Raw genomic sequence first — 13,643 nt, forward strand, 5'->3', positions numbered from 1 at the left:
CCGGGTTGATCCTCTCGGCCTACCTTCCACACTCCTCGTCCCTTCGTAAGTTGTGTTAAGCGCTTTGTTTTATCCTTTTCCTTTATTCTGAAATATTCATTTTTCTAGTCAATAAAACATTTTCACCTGCCTGTTATTTCCCTTTCTGCATCTGACACATTTACTAACTCAGTAACACACTAATTCAGTGTAACTAAATTCAGCCCTGTATTTGTTTTTTACTCTTAAATCTTCCTTTTCATCTCTGTCTGTTGTTTTGTAATTTCATCTTTTAGGTGTTGATTTATTAAAGTCACCCTTTCTGTAACAATTTTAAATATAAATTATCCATTTCATTTCTTCTAAAATAGAGCTTTTGGTACTTTTCACGTGTCTCATTTTTAACATGAACACTTTGCCCACACTTTCTATTTGCACTGGTACTGTCTGTATAACTTTATGATAGACGCTGGCTTTCTCCCCTTATGTGACTCCTACGTATCCTTTCATGAAGCTCCAGCTAGCCTCTCTGTGTGTTCTCTGTATATTTGAGAGAAGGGAGTTGCGAATAGGGGTGGAGTGGGAGTCAGCTGGGACTGGGTGTAAACTTAATCAGAAAAAATTGAATTGTGCCTTGTTCATTAATGTCCTATACCCCAATTCACTTTACAGAATACCCCAATTCATGCCAGAATATCTGCAGGTTTCAAATAGAACATAGGAATCTGGCGCAGGATCTTAGTCCTGGCAGTTACCAGATAACAGCTGCCTAAACAACTTTTAACCCTATCGCACCTGGCTGTCCCTATAGTCTTTTTTAAAAAATTAAATTTATTGAGGTAACATTGGTTAATAAAATTATATAGATTTCAAGTTTCAATTCTGTGATACATCATCTGTATATTGCTTTGTGTGCCTGCCACCCAAAGTCAGATCTTCTTTTGTCACCATGTATTTGACCCCCTCCGCCCTTTACTACCCCCATCCCCCTTCCTTCTGGTAACAAACACACTGCTGTCCGTGTCTACGAATTTCAGTTTTATATCCCACATATGAGTGAAACCATATGGTTCTTATCAGCTTTTCCTATCTGACTTATTTTGCTGAGCATGATATTCTCAAGATCCATCCATGTTGTTGCAAATGGCTACATTTCATCTATTTTTATGGTTGAGTAATATTTTATTGCATATTTGTACCATTCCTTATTTATCCAGTCATTTATTGAGGAACACTTCGGTTGTTTCCATGTCTTGGCCGCAGTGAATAATGCCACAGTGAACATAGGGGTGCATATATCTTTGTGAATAAATGTTTTCAAAAAAAAGTCCTGCTCTTTCACAAGCAAAAGGAGGTAATGAGATTGGCAACTTGATTTTAGACTCCTGTGTTGAGTCTAGAGTGGGTCAGAGATACTTTAGTAGGTTCTTCTACTTCTTACTGCCTCAGAAATCTCTCTCCTTTCTTTTCGTCTTTTCGTATGTTTAACTCAATTCTTATGCATAGGATCTCATGTCTAGGTGTTTGAAATGTATCTGCTTTTCCTCTTTGCTTTCTTCCCAGCAGGAAAGCCAAAACCATAATGGTCAACTGTGTTTCCTTTTCTGCGGTCTTTGGTCCTTTTTGATCTGTCTCCATGCTTTCTCATTATGCTCTTTCCAACTGTGGATTTGTAGTTGGATTTATTTTTGGATGTTGTAAAGTCACCGCCCCCTGTTCTTCTCATTGGTATGTGAGGAATGGCCTGGAGCTAAACCGAGTCATGCCTTGTAGGTGGTTTTAAAAAGCCTTTGCTTTCCCTGACTACCAGCTCTTGGTTTGATAACTTCTGTGGTATTTCTGGAAGTTTTTGTGTTTAGTGGTTGGTAGGTTTTGTTTCGTTTTGTTTTTAACCTATTTGCCCTCATATTTTTAGGTTTAGAAGAAGTACCATATTTTTCAGACTATAAGACACACTCCTCCCCAAAAAAAAATTTGGGAGGAAAATGGGGGTGCGTCTTATAGTCTGAATGTAGCTTACCTGGCTCATGGGGGGGTTATTTATGTTATTAAATATTTTACCACATTTTTTGCTTCAAATTTTTTTTTCCTATTTTCCTCCTCTAAAACCTAGGTGTGTCTTATGGTCTGAAAAATACATTACATTTTTAAGATTTTTTTCAGACTTGTTTTAGTTAGAGTGGAAAATTATGCCAGGGACAAAGTCAACACAATGAAACAAACAACAAAAAGTAGCAAGAAAAACAGTTAAGTGCTGCCTGGGAGTCCAGCAGTTCACCCATGCAGTCTGCCGGTGTCTGTGTGTCCTACACAACAAAGTGGAGGTACAAACTCATCAGGCAGTGGCTCTACAGGAAGACGGGCAGCCATCATCACATAGCTCCTCTTGAATTATAACCAAAGAGAGTGAATCATTCCATAGGCTAAATATGAACAACGAAAACAAAATACCTTGTTTCCTTTCTCCAAATGAAATCCACACTATAATGGTCCCGTGTGATTCTAAAATTTCCAGAGTAGAAATGATGTGAAATGTCAAAGACCCCATTATTTTGTAAAGAAGGTACACCTCAAAATATTCTAATTCCATATGTCAACACAAAGTACTGTCTCATCTCCCAGCCCTGCATGTCCTCTGAGGCTGGTGGAGGTGCCTCCTGCTCTGTCCCTTCCCAGAGGACCTTCCAGCCGATCCGCTCTCACCAGGCGCCATCCTCACTGGAAAGGAGAGTCAGTCTTCGCTGGGCATTAAAAGATGAATGTGGGGCAGGGACACACTTACTGGGACCAGGTTTTGTTACATAATTTTAAAGTTCAGGTGTGACTCTTGTCTCTAAGGAGTTTTAAGCCCACTGCGTTTTGTGCTTTCAGTGCTGAGGTGAATTCCAACCACAGGCCCCTCTGCCCACCCAGAGAACACACTCTGAGCCTCCCTGAGAGGCAGGGTCTCCTTTTGGCTCCACAGAATTGACAGTAAAGTAGAAAAGCTCTGGCCACGAGTTCTGTTCACACTCCGCCCTCACCGCCTCTGCTGTGTGTCCATGCTCAGGGCAGTGACGATGCTCTCGCCCTCTTCAATCTTGACCTATTTCAGCTCTGGCTGCTCTGACTGGTTGCCATTGTGGCATTTTGGGGGCAGGGAAGCCGATGCTTGTGCATGTGTTCCCAACACGTGCAGAGGAAGGACTCGCTGCTTCGCTGTTCACCTAAAAGCCTGCTCTGTTCATTTGCTTTCAGAGGCAAGGTGTCTCCTCCAGAATGAGCCTTTGCCAGGTTCTTTCTGGGAATGTGGTGCTTTGATGAAATAACCACTCAGAGAGAGACTGTGATTAATTGAATTCTGCCAGCCTTTGTCTGCAGTCCTGTAGTATGGATACTTCTGAGGGATGTGTTTGTAAGTTCCATGCCGGGTGAGTTGTTTATCAGGAGTCATTGTAATTGCTTGTATGATTCATTGTGCATAAGAATAAGGCGGCTTTGAGGCATCCTTTGGGCTGTCTCCACCTGAAGTTTCCTCTTCATTTTCTGCCTGCAAGTTGTCAGCCGTTAAATTGAGGTCAGATGGTGTCCCATGGCCTCTTTTGTTCCCTGAAGATCCTGCACCCCAGGCACTGGATGGGCAGGAGTTCACAGCACTGATGGTTTCTGATGGGGAAGGCAGGGGGCTGATAAGGTGCACCATGCTGTCTGGAATGTTGATGGTCAGGGGCGAGAAGTGGGCCTGCCCAAGCTTCACTGGGGACTCGCTGGCCCCTGCTTCTCCGTGTTTTTGCTGCACAGGTCAGTGAACATTACCTAGATGTTTGTGCCCTGGAACCTGAACCTGCACAAGCACGGCAGCCTCAGCAATGGCACTGCACACCTCTGGAACAGGCTCTCCACCGAACGTGACACTCTAGCCAAGGCAGCTCAGGTAGCAGGGCCAGCGGTGTCTGCCTGGGCTGCACCCAGAGTTCAGGGACTGCCCACCAGGGCCTCTGGCCCGGACAGGGGTGTGAAGAGTCCCAGGTGGCTGTGAGATGAAGCTCCAGTGGCTCGTGCTCATGTCCACTGACCCCTACAAAGAGTTGCAGCTGATGGTCACCGAGCGCTTCTTCCTCAGGTACTCCAACTCGGGCCCCCTGGGCGCGCCTTGAGGTGGCCTGGCCGCCAGGTGGAGACCCATGGGCCTGGGTGGGCCGGCACCTCGCATCGCTACCCTGGCAGAGCTGATGCCCAGGGAGGCCGCTGGCAGGCGAGCAATGAGCCACAGTCAGAGTTTAAGATCATTGTTACTTTTGGTAGTTTGTATTTAGATTTGTTGTCTTTTCTAAAAGCAGTTGTTCTTCTATTCAATTATATAACTTTTGTTCCTTTGGACGATTTCCATATAGTGTTCAGTATGGAAGTGTGTTGGTGAACATGATTTCCCCCTGGTCTAGGCAGCCATAACTGTGACTGACTCTGGCATGAAGGTAATGTTAGTGAGGTCTGCTTCCAAGCCCTGGTCCTGTTCTAGTTAAGCAAGATTTGAACCTGGGAAATAGCTCTCCTCTGAAGTTATTCATTGATTTTCAGTAATGTACCCTCCAGGCTCTGAGGAAAACAGGAAATTTGGAGGCACAACAGGAATTTGGTAATACTGTTTGGTGAAGCGTATCAAAGTAGCACTTTTTGAGCCACCTCTAAGCTAAATCTAGAACTTTCCAATTTTGTTGACTATTTTTCCTTAACTCCTTATTATTTACGTATGACTAATTTTGCAACCTTCCTTGTGTATTAGAGTCACCTGGGATGTTTTTTAAAAACAATACTTGTCCAGGTCCTAGCACCAGAAATTTGGTTTCAGTTTGTCTGGGGTGAGACTCTGAGCGTGGTATTTTTAAAAACCTCCTGGAGGTGCTTAATTTGCAGCCAGAGTTGAAAGTCATTGTAACAGAACAATCAATCAGGAGGAATACCCACATTCAGGAGTGATGGGAAGGGAATAATGGCTAAACACCACTACAATTCAGGACAAATGAAAGCAAAATATTCCGATTTCACTTGGAGCCACAGGAGAAATTGTTTTGAGTTAAACTATTGTCCAACGTAGTTGTTGAATAAAAGCACCTTTCTTCCGGGGAATAAAAGCAATCTTTCCTTTCAAATTTGGGTCGAAAATATTAAAATCTTACAGTCAGCTTGATTTGAAGTAATTTATTCTGTCAGTTGCCAAAAGACTAGTTTCTTCATTGACTGACTGTTGAAGAGAAAGCTTGTTTTCAGGTTTACGTGAAATTTGTAATCACTATGAAGAAAAAGAGGTCAAAGTTACATGCATATTGAAAATCCCAAATTTTTTTTTCAAAAAATAAGCCAAAACACATAGAGATTATGCTCAGAGGCTGGCCATCTGTGTGGCACTAGGGAGATGTCTGTACTTGGCATTTACCAGTTAACCTACTGTGTTACTAGAAAAGCTATTTGAGGCATGCCCTATACCAGGGGTGTCAAACTCATTTTCACCGGGGGCCACATCAGCCTCTCCATTGCCTTCAAAGGGCCGAATGTCATTTTAGGACTGTATAAATGTAACTACTCTTAACAGTTAAGTGAGAGCTCAGCGCTGCCGCTGGGTAGAAACAAGGTGCCGGGTGGATAAAACAAGGTGGAGGGCCAGATTTGGTCTGTGGGCCTTGTGTTTTCCACCTGTGTTCTATACATTCAAGTTTTTTAAAATTAATCAGATCAGTAAATTAAGTATTCCAACCTTTGCTCTGTTGAGAGCCAATGCCATTTAGTAGACTAGAGCCAAATATGTAAGCTGAACTACAGCTTTATCTCTTAGAAAACACACAGCCTTAGATGTTATCAGAATAGTGAGTCTCAAAATGTAAGACTACCAGAGGGAGATGTAACTATAATAGAGGAGCAGTATCACATGTTAACCAAGAATGCTACCCAGCTGGCCACCTGTCCCCACAATGGATGCCTATAGATACACAGTCTGATATTAGGTTGATAGGAATTACTTAGCCAAGAAATATGGCAACATGTACACATAGGATCAGGTGCTTCTTGGAACCTAGGAATTTACTCTATTTTACAAAAATGAAGGAAGGAAGGAAGGAAGGAAGGAAGGAAGGAAGGAAGGAAGGAAGGAGTAAGAAATGAAGGATGGAAGGAAGGAAAGAATCATTTAGTTTATTAAACATTCCTAAAATGATATTTATAATTCATGTGGCTCTATGGATAATTAAGATTTATAAAAATATAGTTATAGGTGTAGTTTCAAGAAATTTTTAAAAATCTACATTTTATACAATTTTTCATATTCTAAGAACTATTTTTTAGAATTGTGCAAAATTAAGTGATTTCTCATCAGCTGCCATTATATATTGTTTTCAATACTTTGTCCAAAAATTCAAAGTTGTGGATGATTTATCAAATGTCTATGTCTGATACCTTGGCAAATATATTATCAAATGAGTAAGACTTTAATATAGATGGAATCATCAAGTGCCAATCAATAATGTTTGCCATAAGAAAGCAAAATGTTAAAATACAAAAATAAGGTGTTTCTTTCACTTATTATTAAACAATCACGTCAGTTTTTATGTTCAGACTGGAGTGAAGCTGACACTTTTAAAACAGCTGAGATTGAATAATGATAATCTCTGTGGGCCAAACAATGGTGATTCTCTCCCAAGAAGATATTTGTCTTAGTTTTGGGAAACTAAAGCTGAAATATCAAATATTTCTCTTACACCACTTCCTCCCGTGTAAAATTTATTCTTTCGTACATTCATGCATTCCCCTATGTGAATAGGGGAATTGTGTGTGTCTAGATATACCAGAGAGTGGAGTAGTGAGCTAAAGACTATCTGTCAATGTAGAGAAGATGGAATAGTGAGAGAAATAAAGACAAATATTTAATCTAACATTTTAATAATGCTACAAGAGAAGAATGTAAGTTGTTATGAAAATTTAGAAGACAATTATTTAATGTGGAAATCTGGGAAAGCCTATATGAAGAAGTGATATTTTAGCTCAGATCTGAGACTAAAGAGACATGTATTTAAAAGGTAGTGGACAGGCAGATAAATGAGATGTGATAAATATTTGAAGTAGGACAGAACACGCATGTGGCTGGTGGGCGGAGGGCAGGGAAACAAGCACAAGAGACTCTGAGAGAATGGACAGTAATCTAGAAATCTCAGAATGAAAACTTGGATAGAAATGGAATCAAAGAATGGTGCAATTTTGTTGTCGGCATGGCTTAAATTTAATTTTATGATTTTACAGCTTAAATAATGTTCATTTACCCCCATTGTAAAGAGCCCAGTATTTCTGTTGTGTGGACCGGGTAGCGGTAGTATTCCAAAGCCTTAGCCACTCAGGTCAAATAGTAAGACTTAACTGTAACACATACAACACCATTTTTCTCTTTAAAAGTATTTAGAATATGTTTATCTATGCATTATAGCTAAATCGTTGTTAAACACATTTTCAGAGAAAATACTAGAAAATTATTAAAGATTAAAATTTGAAATTTTATATGATATTCTTTGTATTGTCAAAAACATTCTATTTTAGCACTAAAACATACATTTTTAAAATTATTATATGATTCATCTTGTTTCTAGTATTGGAAAACAAATGTTCTAAGACTTTGTAGTAGCTTTCTGTTTAGTTGCCAAAAATCTCCTCCCTCACGCGCTCCTTGTAACACTAAAACTGAAAACATCTCCTATTGATATGCACCTTACATAATCGATAGTCTCCAGGAGAAACAACTTTTTCAACCAATTATTGAAATTGCTGAAGAAAAGCTAATGCTTGGAATTAAAGTATGCTGGGCCTTGTGCATGGTAGAGTTTTGGAAAGCAAAATCCAGAGGGTTTCTTTTTTAATTCGAATAATATTTTTCTATAAAGTTTGTTGAATGGTGTACTCCCTTTTTAAATATATTTCATTATTTATGCGATTACAGTTGTCCCATTTCTTTACCCTTACTCCCCCTCCAGCCAGCATGCCCCCCACTTCCATAATCAGTCCCCTCACCATTGTCCATCTCCACGGGTTCTTCATACATGTTCTTGGACTAATACAGATGGGCCCTCTCTATGTCCTCCTGGGAGAAGTATCTATTCAGGTCCTTTGCCCATTTTTTAATTGGATCATATGTCATCCTGGTGTTGTCATAGAAGTTCTTTATATATTTTGGAGATTAAACCCCTGTCTGATGTATCATTGACAAATATGTTCTTCCATACAACTGGTTCCCTTTTCATTTTGGTGATGGTTTCTTTAGCTGTGCAGAAGCTTTTAATTTGATGTAGTCCCATTTGTTTATTTTTTTCCTTTATTTCCCTTGCCCTGAGAAATATATCAGCAAAAAGGTTATTATGTGTGATATCTGAAATTTTACTGCTTACGGCTACTAGGACTTTTTATGGTGTCATGACTTATATTTAAGTCTTTTATCCATTTTGAGCTTTTTCTGGTGTATGGTGTAAGATGGTGGTCTAGTTTCATTGTTTTGCATGTACCAGTCCAGTTGTCCCGCTGTGAATGGTGTATTCTCTTGCTAAGGTAATTCTGAGGTTCAACTCTAGGTCTTGAAAGTGTTCATGAAGAACTGACGAACACAGATTCACGAGACGCTTCTTTAGTACATCATGGTGTTAGGTGGTGGGAGAGAAGTGTCGTGTCTCATGACCTCTACCCGCAGTTAACTTACAGTCTAACTAGGAAAGTACACTCACAGATTTTTAGGATTATGGATAATTAAAGACCAGCCGAAATGAAGATATGAAAAGGTCCATGAAAAGACCTTCACTTTGGGAAGGTCTAGATGGGAGCAAGATAGGTTTATTAAGAAACACTCCCAGAATTGTTTTCTACCTGAGATAGGACTTGAGAGTTGGGTGGGACTTGGCAGGCAGTGAGAAAGGGCAAGACACGCTAGGAATGTGAGTAAAGTTCTGGGGTTCAGGGTTGAGGATCAGTAGGGAGTGTGTAAGGCTGGGGGAGGGAGACAGAGAACCACTGCCCTGGCTAAAGGAAGAATCATGTTGAAAAGCATGTTGAAATAAGGTCGGTCAGGGAAGGGTCAGATTATTAGAAACTGATGATGTTACTTGGGGACGTGCAGAGTGTGGTGTTAGGCACATTGCAGATTTCTAGACAAGGCTGACTGGCAGGAAAGTGTGGGAAGAAGAATATCACTTTGGGAAGTGAAAGGCATAGTAAAGGCATAGTATATGCCAGGGCTGACGAGTATATATAATATTAATATATGTATATAATTTTATATTATATAATATATTAACATACTGTTAATATACAATACAGTAATATATTATATATTCACATATAATGTACAATATTAATATATAATTAGTATAAATAATATATGGCAGTGGTAGCCAATTATATACTCTAACAGCTGAGTGATATGCTCACAGCTGAGCTTTGAGAGGAAATTTTTTTGTAGTACTTACGAATTTAGGATCTAAAATTAGACCACCTGGGTTTAAATTCTAGCTCTGTCACTTATTAGCTGTGTGATATGAGGCAAGTCATATTTAAACTCTGTCTTTGTGAGTATTAATTAGTTACTACCTGTAAACAGTTACAACAATGCCTGGGATATAACAAAGACTGTATAAATATTATCTATTATTTATTAAGCTAGCAGCAGTGAATAAGTAAATAAATATAAATAGGTTTAAGGAAGAAAAAAGCAGATGTAATTGTACATCTTGTATTTAAGGGAAGTTATAGAAATGGAATCAGAAAGTGAGACAAAGAGAAAGCCACTAAAATAATAATGATAATCTTGAGTTTGAAATACTGGGTGATAGAAATAACATGATAGACAACTAAAATTTGCTCCAGTTTAGTAAGTAACATGGACAAATGACTTCAACAATATATCCACTTCACCTATAAAAGATTTGAAAGTAGTTTTTAAAGTTTTTCCTAGTTCTGATTTCTGAGGTTTGTTGATGCTGGGAACTTGTAAAAACGCTTGTATCCCAGGCTTAAAAAATTCCGTTCTCAGAATACTGACAAAACCCCTTTAATGACAGGTTCTGGTGAATTGGTAAAATGTTGGAAGCACTGTAATGGACCGTGTTATTCTTGTAATCTAATGGAAGGTAGAATCCACAAACTCATCACCACTGTGCTTGAGATCACATATCAAAGGCCTAATAAATAACATTAAGGGGATGATTTATTAAAATAAAAAGATGAAAGGAAGCAGGGATCACTAGAAACTAGAAAGGATTCTCTTAAAAAATCACATCTATTTCAGTTCTTTCTTTGGAATTGTCAGGGGAACACAGACTCAGGCATTTTTATAGTGTTTCTTCAAGTTATCTGAAGACAAGATATAGAAATGTTATATGGACTACTAGGTGAATCAGTAACAAGGAGAGAATGTGGAGAAAAGGGAACCCTTGTGCACCATTGGTGGGATTGTAAATTAGTGTAGCCACTGCGGAAAACAGTATGGAGATTCCTCAAAAAATGAAAAATGGAACTATCTTATGACCCAGTGATTCCACTTCTGGGTGTATAGACAAAGAAACCCAAAACACTAATTCAAAAGAATGTATGCACCCCTCTGTTCATTGCAGCATTGTTTATAATAGCCAAGATGGAAGCAAGTCAAATGCCCATCAATAGATGAATGGATGAAAAAGTGGTGGTACATATACAATGGAATACTACTGGGCCATAAAAATGAATGATACCCTACCGTTTGCTATACCGTTTGGATGAACCTAGAATGTATTATGGTAATTGAAATAATTTAGAGAGAAAGATAAATTTCATATGATTTCATGAATATATAGATTCTAAGGAACAAAGTAAATGAATAAATGAAATGGAAACAGACTCGTCCAAACAAAGAATAGACTGATGGTTGACAGAAAGGGTGGAAGTTGGAGGACCAGGTCAAAAAATTGACGGAATTAAGAAGTACAAATTGGTAATTAGAAAATAGTCGCAGGGATGTAAAGAATCACTAAAGAATATAGTCAGTAATATTGTAATAACTATTTTTCTTGTCAGGTGGGTACTGGGAATAGTGGGGGATGACTTTATAAAGTGTATGATTATCTAATCTATGCTGCACATAGGAAACTCAAGCAAAATAATATTGAATGTAAACTATACTTGAAAAATAACATAAAAAAAGAAAAAGATTGGATAAGATCTAGTGAATCATCACATGGAATTATTAATCTCATTTTGCCATGGGTACATCCCTTTTATAGGGAGTTCGTAAGAATGCTTCAACACACTATGGTACTGTAGACTCACCAGATATGGCATTATTTTTTAGTTTACTTGTGGAACATTTATTTAAGTTTGCTTCCTCAGAATTTTGTGGTATTTAACCTCAGTTGTTTATTTAGGTAGTTAAAGGATTTCCCCTTTATCTTCAAAATTGTTTAGTGTCAGAAATAACTGAATTTTCCTAAAGAAGCTTAGAATGTTTTAATGTTACTCTTTTGATGGAGATAGAGAAAATAATGCAAGTTTTTAATAATTATTTGGTCATTAGTGTCATATAGCACTTACAATTTTTTTCACTACAGGAGGATGTTAAAGGGACTCTATTCCATCCAGAAAATATATGAAATTTAAGAACTGCTTGCTCCATTAAAATATTAGACAAGATAATACCTATGTGAATAAGTTATAAATACATTAATTTCAGATTAAACCTGGAATGTGCTGATAGGACACGGGAACAGATTGCAGTGAAAATAATATTGGGCTGACCAAAGAATAGAAATAACAGAAAATCTTACTTTAGAACCTGTATTTTTTATTGGAACGTTAAGAGGGATAGTAAGGTTCTGTACTCTTGTGCATCAGAAACATTTCCCCATCTTTTTATATTTGTCTTTGTGTGCACTGACGAGACTTGGTGGTGCTTAGATCAGGCTAATTTAACGAGATCCAGAACAAAAAAGAAATTAACATTTCCTTTAAAAATTTCCTATGGGAGATAGTACCAATTTATGAGACCCACCTTAGCAATTTCCACATTCCAAGACTATGTTATGGGTAGGATGAAACTGACTCACCTACCCCAAGTAACAAATATGTGGTTTCTCCTATGCCTAGTTCAGAAGTTGAATGAGTGGTATTTGGTTACAAATCTCTGCTTACTTGTGGCTTTTATAGATCAGCTTAGTGTAAGTAGGGGCAATCCTCACTACACAACTACTTGGTTCAGCTCAGAGTAGTCAATGGAAAACAACAGATTAAAAAAAGAAAAACAAGAGAAAGGGGAAAGAGGAAGTTCTGATAACAGAGAGAACTGAGAAAATATGTATATTCTCGGAGAGAGAACTGGAGAAATGCTGCTAAGAAAATCTGATCACACACTAGAACATTTTTGGTCTGTTTCACTCAGAGAATGGCATGAAGATAAAATTGCGGAGAATGAAGAAGGCAACACTAAGGACTGTCTTAGTTTCCACACACACAGTAATGAGAAAACCTGCCTGGCTTTGAGCAGAAAATGGATGTGTTAAAGGAGGCTTTGTAAGAGATACGCAAAAGGTCATCCTGTGGTGCAGGGTGGACTCGCAGGTGGTTAAACTTAAGAGATTCAAGAAAAAAAAATGTGTCAAATGAATTAAGTGCTCCAAAGGAGTCCAGGAGCATAGAGAATAAAAAAAAATTTACCTTTGAATCTGACAATCAGTAGGAGAGTGATATGCTTGGAAATAGAGCCATGGGAGGTTAAAATTTCCGGTATTTATGCTGCTAGGACTATGCTAATATTAGAGTAGGAAAAAGAACAGGTACATAACCAAGCCAGGAACGGGAAGATTATGTCTCCATCTGTTGAGGCTGGCCAGAAGGAATCAGCTTTGCTGGATAAATGTAGAAATTGTTAATTAAATAATGGAGTCTCAGAAACTTGACAAAGGGTGGTAAGTGATACATTCATCACTGAGGGTGACTGGAGTTTGGGGTCAGAAATTCAGACTGGCATGATGATGTTGTTAATGATGATGGTGATGATAAAGACCGAGAAAGCATTAATGCCATACTACTATGCACCAGTCACTGTGCCAAATGCTTTCCACATGCATCATCTCATTTAGTTTCCACAGCTACACATTGAGGTATATACTACTATTACTGCCACTTAAGTACAAAAGTTACTAAATTGTATGTACTCGGATGTACCTTGAGGTTTATGGGTATTGGCCAGAATATTTTTAGAAAAGATCTTATATTTTACTCTTCCTGACATAAGAAAAAACTCAGGCAAAAGGCAGAAGAGTTGTCTTCCTCGCCAGAGGAATGCCGTGTTTTTCATCGTATTTACCACTAACTCTATACCAGTGTGGATAAAAAGACTAAGGGCAGAATCAAAACATAAGTCAAAACAAGAGTCAAAGTTTGACTCTTATGTTTTGATAGTTGCCTAGTAACCAGAATAAATGAGGTATAAAAGAGAGTAAAACTATTTTAGATGGTAATGCTATATAAAAAATTGAGACTAGGATAGCACAGAGAATCGATTCTGGAGTTGAAGTCTTGGGTCTGCCATTTCTTAGCTGTGTTGATTGGACAAGTTTCTGTCCGTTTTTGTTTTTGTTTTTTGTTTGTTTGTTTTTGTACGTCTTTAACTCGCTGTGTTCTCATTGGCAAAATGA

At 38.4% G+C, this 13,643-nt stretch overlaps 1 protein-coding gene and 1 pseudogene across 3 annotated transcripts in view; one reads left to right on the forward strand and one right to left on the reverse strand.

Annotated features, from left to right (window-relative positions):
• The window catches only part of PRR16 (proline rich 16), a 249,921-nt gene that overhangs the window by 198,961 nt on the left and 37,317 nt on the right, over positions 1-13,643 (forward strand). The window lies entirely within an intron of this gene.
• Positions 3,203-4,238, reverse strand: LOC112314731 (forkhead box protein K2 pseudogene; annotated as a pseudogene).

This window comes from Desmodus rotundus, chromosome 1, assembly GCF_022682495.2.
Source record: "Desmodus rotundus isolate HL8 chromosome 1, HLdesRot8A.1, whole genome shotgun sequence".
NCBI lineage: Eukaryota > Metazoa > Chordata > Mammalia > Chiroptera > Phyllostomidae > Desmodus > Desmodus rotundus.